Source organism: Hordeum vulgare, chromosome 7H (genome assembly GCF_904849725.1).
Source record: "Hordeum vulgare subsp. vulgare chromosome 7H, MorexV3_pseudomolecules_assembly, whole genome shotgun sequence".
Taxonomy (NCBI): domain Eukaryota; kingdom Viridiplantae; phylum Streptophyta; class Magnoliopsida; order Poales; family Poaceae; genus Hordeum; species Hordeum vulgare.
The window spans coordinates 574,047,684-574,061,352 of NC_058524.1; positions in this window are offsets into that span (position 1 = coordinate 574,047,684).

Consider the following 13,669-nt stretch of genomic DNA (forward strand, 5'->3'; position numbering starts at 1 on the left):
GATGAGGAAGTCTCATCATAGTCAATTCCTTGAACTTGTGAAAAACCCTTTGCCACAAGTCGAGCTTTATAAACGGTCACATTACCGTCTGCGTCTGTCTTCTTCTTATAGATCCATTTGTTCTGAATAGCCTTGCGACCTTCAGGTAGTACTTCTAAAGTCCATACTTTGTTCTGTACATGGATCATATCTCGGAATTCATGGCCTCCAACCATTTGTTGGAATCCGGGCCCATCATTGCTTCTTCATAATTTGCAGGTTCATTGTTGTCCAACAACAAAATTGATAAGCCAGGATTACCGTACCACTTGGGAGCAGTACGTGATCTTGTCGACCTGTGATGTCCGACAGTAACTTGATTCGAAGTTTCATGATCATCATCATCAACTTGTTCCTCAACCGGTGTCGCAGCAACAGGGGTTTCTCCTTGCCCTGCGCCACCATCAAGAGGAATTAGAGGTTTGACAACCTCATCAAGTTCTATCTTCCTCCCACTCAATTCTCTCGAAACAAACTCCTTCTAAAGAAAAGCTCTGTTTTTAGCAACAAACACTTTGCCCTCGGATTTGAGATAGAAGGTATACCCAACTATCTCCTTTGGGTAACCTATGAAGACACACTTTTCCGTTTTGGGTTCCAGCTTTTCAGGCTGAAGCTTTTTGACATAAGCATCACATCCCCAAACTTTAAGAAACGACAACTTTGGTCTTTTGCCATACCACAGTTCGTATGGTGTCGTCTCAATGGATTTTGATGGTGCCCTATTTAAAGTGAATGCAGCTGTTTCTAATGCATAACCCCAAAACGATAAGGGCAAATCGGTAAGAGACATCATAGATCGAACCATCTCTAATAAAGTACGATTACGACGTTCGGACACACCATTATATGGTGGTGTTCCAGGCGGTGTCAACTTTGAAACAATTCCACATTGTCTTAAGTGAGTACCAAACTCGAAACTCAGATACTCACCCCCACGATCAGACCGTAGGAACTTGATCTTCTTGTTACGATGATTTTAGACTTCACTCTGAAATTGCTTGAACTTCTCAAACATTTCAGACTTGTGCTTCATCAAGTAGATATATCCATACCTACGCAAATCGTCAGTGAAGGTGAGAAAAGAACGATATCCGCCGTGCGCCTCCACACTCGTCGGACCACACACATCGGTATGTATGATTTCTAACAAGTCACTTGCACGCTCCATTGTTCCGGAGAACGGAGTCTTAGTCATCTTGCTCATGAGGCATGGTTCGCACGTGTCAAGTGACTCCAAAAGTCCATCGGTATGGAGTTTCTTCATGCACTTCACACCAATATGACCTAAACGGCAGTGCCATAAAAACAGGGCGCTATCATTGTTAACTCTAACTCTTTTGGTCTCAATGTTATGTATATGTGTGTTATCACTATCAAGATTCAATATGAACAATCCTCTCACATTGGGTGCATGACCATAAAAGATATTACTCATAGAAATAGAACAACCATTATTATCTGACTTAAACGAGTAACCGTCTTGCAATAAACAAGATCCAGATATAATGTTCATGCTTAACGCAGGCACTAAATAACAATTATTTAAATTCATAGCTAATCATGATGGTAACTGAAGTGAAACAGTGCCGACGGCGATTGCATCAACCTTGGAACCATTTCCCACGCGCATCGTCACTTCATCCTTCGCCAGCCTTCCTTTATTCCGCAGTTCCTGCTTTGAGTTGCAAATATGAGCAACAGAACCGGTATCGAATACCCAGGCACTACTACGAGAGTTGGTTAAGTACACATCAATAACATGTATATCGAATATACCTGATTTTTCCTTGGTCGCCTTATTATCACCCAAATACTTGGGGCAGTTGCGCTTCCAGTGACCCAGTCCCTTGCAAGAATAACACTCTATTTCAGGCTTAGGCCCAACTTTGGGTTTCTTCGTCGGATTGGCAACAGGCTTGCCGGTCTTCTTGGAGTTACCCTTCTTGCCTTTGCCGTTTCTCTTGAAACTAGTGGTCTTATTGACCATCAACACTTGATGCTCTTTCCGGAGTTCTGACTCTGCGACTTTCAGCATCGCGAATAACTCACCGGGTGACTTGTTCATCCCTTGCATGTTATAGTTCAACACAAAGATCTTATAGCTAGGTGGCAGTGATTGAAGAATTTTGTTAGTGATAGCTTATTGCGGGAGTTCAATACCCAGCTCAGCTAGACGGTTTGAGTAGCCAGACATTTTGAGCACATGTTCACTGACAGACAAATTCTCCTCCATCTTGCAAGCATAGAATTTATCGGAGGTCTCATACCTCTCGATCCGGGTGTTCTTCTGGAAGATAAAGTTCAACTCCTGGAACATTTCAAATGCTCCATGATTCTCAATGCGACGTTGAAGTCCCGGCTCTAAGCCATACAAGACTGCACATTGAACTACTGAGTAGTCCTCCTTACGTGTCAATCAGGCGTTCTTAACATCTTGGTCAGACGTAGCGGGTGGTTCATCTCCTAGCGCAGCATTAAGGACATAATCCTTCTTCCCAGCTTGCAGGAGCAACTTAAGATTACAAGCCCAGTCTACAAAGTTGCTTCCATCATCTTTCAACTTAGCTTTCTCTAGGAACGTATTAAAACTCAGGGTGACTGTTGCGTGAGCCATTGATCTACAACACAAATATTGCAAAGTGGACTTAGACTATCTTTAAGATAATTAGAGTTTAATTAATAAAATTACTAATAAACTTGTCACGCCCAAGATGCGACCCTATCCTCAATTTGGCACGAAGGCCTCGTCAGGGATAGAAGCGCATCTCGTTGTGTCGCAAGAATGGATATCGTTACAAGTACATGTACTGAAAAGAAGAGATATATTTAGAATTGGCTTACACTCACCACAAGCTACATCAGAGTCACATCAGTACATTACATAATCATCAAGAGTAAGAGCAGGGTCCGACTACGGACGAAAACAAATGACAAAAGAAGAACGACGTCCATCCTTGCTATCCCAGGCTGCCGGCCTGGAACCCATCCTAGATCGATGAAGAAGAAGAAGAAGAAGCAACTCCAAATGAACAATCAACGCGCTCGCGTCAAGTAACCTGTACATGTACCTGCAACTAGTGTTTTAGTAATCTGTGAGCCACAGGGGACTCAGCAATCTCATCTCCAAAGGTATCAAGACTAGAAAAGCTTAATGGGTGAGGCATGGTTAAGTGGTGAGGTTGCAGCAGCGGCTAAGCATATATTTGGTGGCTAAACTTACGAGTACAAGAAATAAGAGGGGGAAGATCTACGCATAACGGATGTGAACTACTAATGATCAAATGAATGATCCTGAACACCTACCTATGTCAGACATAACCCCACCGTGTCCTCGATCGGAGCAAGAACTCGCGAAAGAGACAATCACGGTTACACACACAGTTGGCATATTTTAATTAAGTTAACTTCAAGTTATCTAGAACCAGTGTTAAACAAAGTTTCCACGTTGCCACATAACCGCGGGCACGGCTTTCCGAAAAGATTTAACCCTGCAGGGGTGATCCAACTAGTCCATCACAAATTACCACAAGCCGCATAGAAAATCCTCAATCACGAAGCTCGCGATCTCGTTGGATTCCCTAGTGGAAAACCTCAACTCTGAGATTACCCAAAGCATCACGGGAATCCCGATGCACAAGATATCTCGTCAAAGGTAAAACTAATCCAGCAAGGCCGCCCGGCGTGTCGACGATCCCGATAGGAGCCGCGTATCTCGTTCTCAGGACACGACAGATGGAACTAGCTACGGGTGCCAAACCTCGAGTTTCCCCGTGGTGGCCCCGCAGGCAGACCGTTTGGGACCAACACCATCAGCACTGGCCCCCCTGTTTATGTAAAATTACTCCTCCGGTTCATGACGCCCTATGCATTTCAGTGTTAACAAAATTATTATGTTGGGCAAATGTAAAACCAATGTTGGGCCTTGCCGGACCAGCTTTAATCTAAAACGAATTATCAAGGGGGTCCCCATAACAACCCCGATCGTGTTAGGAGCGCTCGTTTATGGAACATAACACTGGTAGCCGAAACTAAGGGGGCAAAGGTGGAACAAAACACCAGGCTAGAAAGGCCGAGCCTTCCACCTTTTACCAAGTATATAGGTCCATTAAATTAAATAGCATTTAAATAGGGTGATAAGACAAGGAACCCATGTTATCACATGGAAGCATCTGCACCTACAACTAGCAACGCTAACAACAGGGTTAAGCAAGCGGTAACTTAGCCAATCAGTGGTTTGCTAGGTCGAACAGGTTGAAGATAATCATGGCATTGTTGAGAGGCTGGTATTTAACATGTGGTAGGCAACGAGACATAATCGGTAGAAGCGATAAATCTAGCATGGCAATGATAGTAATGGTATCTGGGGAAATGGTCATCTTGCCTGAGATCCCGCTTGGAAGAAGAATGACTCCGAGAAGTCGGCGAACCAACATAGTCGAACGGGTCCTCACATTCCGACACGCTTGCCGAACTCTATCGGAACGGAGCAAACCGGAAACAAACATCAACACAGAAATTCACCACACGATGCACAACATGATGCATAACCTAATATGATGCATGATCAGTTCAATGATGCAAGGGATGGCATGGTAATTTACCTCACGCAAACTCTACACATTAAGTGAAGCTCGATATGCAACGGGTTGCATATCCACGAAAATCCACGATCAATTATTTAATTCACTCCCGGTTATTTACACGGCAATATTAAATGTTGTTAACATGGTAAGGGGTGAAGTGATGATCCTACGTGTCATCCTAGTCGGGTAACACGCGAAACATAGATCGGAGCTACGACACAAGAAACATACAACACACAATATATATGCCATGAATGCGTCATGCATGCAAGTCATCACACCACGGCAAGAGGAGAAGAAACATATGTCGCCACGGCGAGCGAGAGGGAACCATGGCGGCAAAACGGAAACGAAGCCACAGCAACGTTCCTATCCCGACAACTCGTCGAGATCTCGTGCCAACGTACTGGGAACGCGTGCGGGGACGTAAATAAAGATGGGGTGATCCCGTATCTCGGGTTCCCATGTGTCGAGGCACGACGAAAAGAAGACAACGTGCAACGGGCATACAAACGGTGCAAACACACGATACAACTCATACAACACATGCATATGGTTCTCGGCCACGTCTCATCGTTATACCTTCGAAGCGTGCATATCGGAGGGGTTCGGGTCGTAGCGGACCAACGGTCGTCGTGGAAGTCGTGGTCGTCGAGGAACTCGGGTCTCGTCGACGGTAGTCGTACTCGGCGTCGTGGTACACGGCCTTCGGCGTCGGTAGTCGATCACGTCTCCGTCGATGTTCGGGGTTCGTCGAGGATGTTGTGGTACTCGGCGAGCTCGTCGTCGACCCACGGCAGGCGAGAATGGTGCACGCTGCGACGGCAAGCGGCAGCACAAGCAAGCGACACGGCAAGCAGGGAAAGCAAGCAACTAAATCTATCTGGCGGCTACAGATAGCAAGCAGCAGCAAAAATCTACCTAGCAACAGCAACCTACAACAACAGCTACCATCTAGCTAGCAACAAACAACTACGGCAGCTACTAACAGCAACGAACAACCTAGCCTAATCAGCTACAGATAGCAGCAAGCAAACGACAACAGCTCTATGCATCCTAGCAGCAAGCAGCAATCAACAACAACTAGCATCTGCAGGCAACAGGCAAGGCAGCGGCAAAACAGTAGCTACAGGCAGCAGCAAAGCAAAACGGCGGCTAAGCAACTACATACAGCAGCACGGCTTGCTATCTAGAGCAGCTACAGCGCGCAGCACCGCAAACAGCAACCAACTCTACAACAAGCCATCGCAGCCAGCAGGGGCAAGGCAAGCAAGGCAGCAACTACAGCAAAGGCAACATGGCAGCACGCAAGCAACTGGCAACAGCTACAACACAACAGCAAATCGACAGGGCAACCACGAGGGGGCTCGCGGGTCCAATGCGGCTCGGACGCAGCAGGCGGCGGAAGGGCACGACGGACGACCTCGGGCCGAGGAAGCCAAGGCGGCAGCAGCGACATACATCGGCACACGGCAGCAGGCGGCTCGGCGCTGAGGCATGCGGGATCGGCGAGCAGCAAGGGGAGCTTGCACTGCAAGCGTCCACGGCGAGCAGGAAGGCCACGGCACGTCGAGGGACGCGGGGAGGCGGCGAGGCGTACCGGCGTGGCGGCGCAGCTCGGGGAGGCGCGCGAGGAACGCCACGACGGGGTGAGGCGAGGCCGAGGGCGAGGAGCGGCCGCGCGGAATGGCGAAGGCGAGCAGAGGGGGGCCGCAGCACACGGGAACGTCCGGCGGCGGCGGGCGGCGAAGCGGCGCGGCGAGGGGACCAGCTCCGGGCTGGTGGGAGAATAGGGAGGAGGTAGCGGCATGGGGGAGAACGAGAGGGAGAGGATCAGGAGGACGGCGCAGGAGAAACAGAGGGAGAGGGATCGGGCTGAACGCTAGGGTTGGAGGGGACTTGGGCCGGCTCGGCCTTGTCCTGACTAGGCTCCTCCTCTCTATTTGTTTTTTTATAAATATTTAAAACAGAAAATCTTAAACAAAGAAAACTTTTTAACAAATCTAAAATAAAAAATGCCTTTGCTCCTTTGAAAAAAAAATTAAACCCCAACTATATAAAAAAAATAGATTGGGCGTTTTTAAACAAATAAAAATGAAACCCTTTTAAGAATTAAAATAAAACCCTTTTAACACGAGAATAAAATTAAACCCTTTTTCTTACAAAAGAATAAAACCAAACCCCCTTTTATATTTTAGATTAAAATAAAGGCTCTTTAAAAGAGAAAAGAAAATGAGTCGGTTTTAAAATAAAACAAAAGGAGAAATAAAATAAAACCCAACGGTTGCCACCACATTTAATAAAAGGACATTTTAAAAGAAGACGAATTTTAAAAGGATTTTAAAACGGAAACTTTTACGCAACCCCAAAACAAATAAAAGAGAAGAGAGGAGGGGAGTTACTATCGCACTAAGACTCGGAGAGCACTCGAAGCACACACACTCAAAACACCACACGCGACAGACAATGCAAGATGCCATGCATGATGCGACGATGGAAACTAAATGATGATGCAACAAATAAAAATAAGCACACGACGTAAACGAAAATAAAGGGGAATCTTCTAGAGTGTCGGTCTCGCGCTGTCACAAAACTCCCACTCAAAAAATACATCTCTCTAGTCATTTGAGTGGTACATGATCCAAATTCACTAACTCAAGTCCGATCATCACGTGAGTTGAGAATAGTTTTAGTGGTAAGCATCTCTATGCTAATCATATCAACTATACGATTCATGCTCAACCTTTCGGTCTCATGTGTTCCGAGGCCATGTCTGCACATGCTAGGCTCGTCAAGTTTAACCCGAGTGTTCCGCGTGTGCATCTGTTTTGCACCCGTTGTATGCGAACGTTGAGTCTATCACACCCGATCATCATGTGGTGTCTCGAAACAACGAACTATCGCAACGGTGCACAGTCGGGGAGAACATAATTTCATCTTGAAATTTTAGTGAGAGATCACCTTATAATGCTACCATCGTTCTAAGAAAAATAAGGTGCATAAAAGGATTAACATCACATGCAATTCATAAGTGACATGATATGGCCATCATCTTGTGCTTCTTCATCTCCATCACTTAAGCACCGACATGATCTTCTTGTCACCGGCACCACACCATGATCTCCATCATCATGATCTCCATCAATGTGTCGCCATCGAGGTTGTCGTGCTATCTATGCTATTACTACTAAAGCTACGACCTAGCAATATAGTAAACACATCTACAAACACAAACGTTAGTTTAAAGACAACCCTATGTGTAACGCCCAAGATGCGACCCTATCCTTAATTTGGCACGTGGGCCTCGTCAGGGATAGAAGCGCATCTCGTCGTTTTGCAAGAATGGATATCGTTACAAGTACATGTACTGAAAAGATGAGATATATGGAATTGGCTTACACTCGCCACAAGCTACATCAGAGTCACATCAGTACAATACATAAACATCATGAAGAAAAGCAAGGTCCGACTACGGACGAAAACAAACGAGAAAAGAACGATGTCCATCCTTGCTATCCCAGGCTGCCGGCCTGGAACCCATCCTAGATCGATGAAGAAGAAGAAAATAAACTCCAAATAACCAATCATTGCGCTCACGTCAAGTAACCTTTACATGTACCTGCAACTGGTGTTGTAGTAATCTGTGAGCCATAGGGGACTCAGCAATCTCATTTCCAAAGGTATTAAGACTAGCAAAGCTTAATGGGTGAGGTATGGTTAAGTGGTGAGGCTGCAACAAGCAACTAAGAAATACATGAGGTGCCTAACTTACGAGTACACGAATAAAGAGGTGGATGATCTACGCATAGCGGGCGTGAACTACTGATGATCAACATAATGATCCTGGACACCTACTTACGTCAAACATAACCCCACCGTGTCCGGAGAAGGAACTCGCGAAAGAGATAATCACGGTTACGCACTCAGTTGGCATGTTTTAATTAAGTTAACTTCAAGTTATCTAGAAACAGTGTTAAACTAAGTTTCCACATTGTGACATAACCGCGGGCACGACTTTCCGAAAGATTTAACCCTGCAAGGGTGCTGCACCTAGTCCATCATAAATTACCACAAGCCGCATAGAAATCCACGATCACAAAGCTCGTGATCTCATTGGATTCCTTAGTGGAAAACCTCAACTCTGAGATTACCCAAAGCATCACCGGAATCCCGATGCACAAGATATTTCGTCAAAGGTAAAACTAATCCAACAAGGCCGCCCGACATGTCAACGAACCCGATAGGAGCCACGTATCTCATTCTCACGACACTACGGATTGGTCACACTAGGAGAAACCAAACCTCGGGTTGCCCCGCAGTGGCCCCGTAGTCTGCCAGTTGGGACCAACACTCATGCGGAGCACTGGCCCGGGGGGTTGATTAATTATCCGCGGGTGCCGGCTGGTCCCGATGCATTATTAGTTATTAGGCAAATGTAAAACCAAAGTTGGGCCTTGCCAGACCAGTCTTAATCTAAAACGAATTATCAAGAAGGTCCCCATAACAACCCCGATCGTGTTAGGAGCACTCAATTATGGAACGTAACACCCGTAGCCGAAACTAAGGGGGCAAAGGTGGAACAAAACACCAGGTTAGAAAGGCCGAGCCTTTCACCTTTTACCAAGTATATAGGTGCATTAAATTAAATAGCGTAAATAGGGTGATATAATAAGGAACCCATGTTATCACATGGAAGCAACTGCACCTGCAACTAGCAACACTAACACATGGTTTAGCAAGCGGTAACATAGCCAATCAGTGGTTTGCTAGGTTGTGAACAGGTTGAAGGTTTTCATGGCAATGTTGGGAGGCTGATATTTAACAGGTGGTAGGCAACGAGACATAGAGACAGAAACGATAGTACTAGCATGGCAATGATAGTAATGGTATCTGGGGAAATGTTCATCTTGCCTGAGATCCCGCTTGGAAGAAGAACGACTCCGTGAAGCAGACGAACCGATGTAGTCGAACGGGTCCTCACTTTCCGACACGCTTCCGGAACTCTAGCGAGACGAAGGAAACCGGAAACAAGCATCAACACATGATATACACCACATGATGCACAACACACACGATGCATGAACGGTTGGATATATGCAAGACATGGCATGTCAATTCACAACAATCAACCACTACACATTAAGTGAAGTTCAATATACAACGAGTTGCATATTGACGAAACTCCACATATGAATTATTTAGTTCTATCCCGATTAGGTACACGGCAATATTAAATGTGGTTAAATATGGCAAGAGATGAAGCGTAATTAATCCCCCTATCTAAGCATTTTAAATGAGGTCGGAAATGACATATAGCATCTCCGAGATGACCTCATATGTTAATTTATAATTCTGTCCAGATCTGAACTAACATGTTTTAATATTTTTTAAACAGCAAAATAAATAGGTTCACATGATTCTACGCGTCGTTACAAACAATTTACACATAAAGAACATCTCCAACGGAGCTACGGTTCAAAAGATACGAACACCGCAAGATATGATGGCATGAATGCAATATGTGTGCAACGACAGTCACAAGCATTTTAAAACATACAACCAGCAAGATAATATGAAACTACACGAGATTCTAAGCAAGTTTCATGTAGGACACGATCAAAACGGAGCAACGGTTCAACAACTACGAGCTAAACAAGAAATCACTACAATCTGCCAAAATCAGCCACATAGCATTTTCTATGCTCTCGAACAACTAGCTATACAAATCCAAAAGGCTCAAACAAGGCATGAGGCAATAGAGGGCAAGAAGCACTACAACATACTACTAATAACATTTAGCATGGAAGCATGGATCACTAGGAAAAGAACTCACAAAATGGCATCCCACACACAGTTTCAGACTTAGTGAAATATCAGTTTTAGACAGTGCAGTTTTCGATCTGAAGGCATATTGACAGCAGCAAAACTATAATCTACAGGGATCCAAATGGCATGAAAATTTACAGCATGCTATAGAATCTTAAGGGCCACAACTAACTCCATTGCACCAACCTCAAAAGAGTTACACATCACCAGATAAACTCATGGAAAGACAACAACAAAATGTAACAGTTTTCAGACTTAGAAATATTTCAGCATCTCCAAATCAGCATTATTTTATAGCATGTTGACAACAAGCAACCAACACCTAAACATGGATTTCTATTGCAACAAAAATTACCAAGGGCTAGCACACACATCCAAGGGCATATCTCTAGTTGACAACTCATTCATATCATGCACAGATTAAATCCCACAAAATAAACAAAAGGGCAACATGGCAAAATAAAACGCGCATTAACTTGCTCAAAAGCTAAAACAAAATGCACAGTTAAATTCTATAGATATTTCTACCCCGAAGACATATATAACATGTGGGGTTGCAAAATAAAAATAACGCCACACGAATATGCGAGAATATGTCTTAAACATGATATAGCAAACTAGCGACGGAATCCTACATGCAAAAAAATACAAACAATTACCCTAGAATACATGGCAAAAGGTCCCTAAAAACATGAGCATTTAAACTACGGGATTTGAGCAATCCGTACACGCACGGAAATAAATACGGGGTAATTAACATATTAGGACATCACGCAAAACTAGGCATATGGAAAGTCGAATCACTTCAAACATGCATGCAAGTTGCAAATTATGAATCTACGCAAAAAACTACACAAGTTTCATATTTAAAACATTCCGATCCGATGCATGGTTTAGAAGCTACACGCGTTTCAAAATATATCCTAATTCCTGAAATTGATAAATCGGAAAAACCTAAAACAATTACTACCGGGCCTTATCTGCTATTGGGCCAAAACAGGGGTGCGCGCAACTTAACTAAACTACGCTGGGGGCGGGGAATAGAGGCTCACCTTAGGCCTTGGGCCGGCCTGGAGAGGAGGCGGATGGTGGAGCTGGGTCGCGGCCAATGCGGGCGGCTCGGGTTGGCGAGGCCCACTGCGCTGGGCAACCGGCGGCCCACGAGCGCTGGCGAGCGGGAGGCCTCCCCGTTCCCGATCAGGACGCGAGGCGAGGCATGGAGGCGGCGCACCTCCGGCCGGCCGGCGCGGGGCGCAGGCCACGGCGGTTGGGGTGCGGGTCGGCGGCTCCGGGCGGATCCGGCCTCGGGGTCTCGTTCCCGGCGGCGGAAGGGCCGGCGACGAGCTCCGACGGCGACGGGGAAGGCGTGGGCCATGGCGGCGGGATCCGAGGGGGCGGCGGCAGATCTGGCCTCGGGTACCGGTTCTAGAGAGGAGGCGCGGCGGTCGGCCTAGGGCGGCGCAAGGCGGCGCGGCAACGGCGCTCAACTCGGGGCGGCGGGGAAACTGGGCGATCAGGCGGCGGCGCGGATCCGGGCTCTGGGCGGGCCTGCTGCGGGCCTGGCGGGCCGGCGGCGCTGGGAGGAGAGAGAGGGGAGCTGGGGTGGCGGCTAGGGTTAGGTGGGCACGGGTTTCGAGGAAGAGAGAGAGGCAAAAAATGAAAGGGGAGAGCTGTTTAAATAGGGAAGGGGCTAGGTTTAGCAGAATTTCGCCCCGGTTTCAACCGCGCGATCGGAATCGAACGGTTTCACACGCGGGGACGGCTAAGTGGCTGTGTAGAGTGGCTAGCCGAAGACGAGAGGGAAAGACGGGCGACCCGGCAACGAGTTTTAAAATACTGGAAAACGTCCGACGATAGACCGAATACGGTGCCGCTATGGCCGACCATTCGGGTACCAGACGGACTCCAATTGAGACGAAATTTGGCACGCGGCCTACCTACAATTAAATAAGACCGCACGTCAAGTTTCAACCGAATCAGAGGAAGTTTTATACACACTTTTAAAAGCAAGATTTTGACGATGCCGCGGGCGCGTGCGAGTGTGGTCGGGCTCAGAACGGGCAACGACGAGAACCGACAACTAATAACGGATGCAACTTTTGAAAACTGGCGGCAACGGAGTGCTGATGCAATGCGGATGATGTGCATGATGCAATGATGAAGCGACAAATAAAAATAATCACGCGACAAAAACGGAATAAAAGGGGAATCTTCTGGAGCGTCGATCTCGGGCTGTCACACTATGGCTCGTGCCGATTGACGTAACATCGACGTGCAAGTCGATATTAACTATTACAACATGATCATCTCATACATCCAATATATCACATAACGTCATTGGCCATATCATATCACAAGCATACCCTGCAAAAACAAGTTAGACGTCCTCTAATTTGTCGTTGCATGTTTTATGTGACTACTATGGGTATCTAGGATGATCGCATCTTACTTACGCAAAAACCACAACGAAGATGTGCAAATAGCTATTTAACCTCTCTCCAAGGACCGCCTCGGTCAAAACCAATTCAACTAAAGTTGAAGAAACCGACACCCGCCAGTCATCTTTATGCAACGAGGTTGCATGTCAGTCGATGAAACCAGTCTCTCGTAAGCGTACGAATTATGACGGTCCGGACCGCTTCAATCCAGCAATACCGCCGAATAGAGAAAAGAGTAAGGAGGGCAGTAAATCGAACATAACCGTCCACAAAACCTTTTGTGTTCTACTCGAGGTAACATCTACACATGAGCCTAGCTCATGATGCCACTGTTGGGGAACGTTGCATGGGAAAAAAATCCTACGCACACGAAGACCTATCATGGTGATGTCCATCTACGAGAGGAGATTAGATCTACGTACCCTTGTAGATCGCTAAGCGGGAAGCGTTAAGAAATGTGGTTGATGTAGTGGTACAGCTTCGTGATTCAAATCACCATCGTCCCATGATCCGTTCCGATCTAGCACCGAACAGACGGCACCTCCGCGTTCAGCACACGTACAGCTCGACGATGATCTCGGCCTTCTTGATCCAGCAAGAAAGACGGAGAATTAGATGAGTTCTCCGGTAGTGTGACGGTGCTCCGGTGGTGGTGATGATCTACTCCTGCAGGGCTCCGCCCGAGCTCCGCAGAAATCCGATCTAGAGGCAAAACTATGTGGAATAGGCTAGAGTTGCACGTGGCAAAGTTGTGTCTCAAAAAGCCCTAAACCACCAATA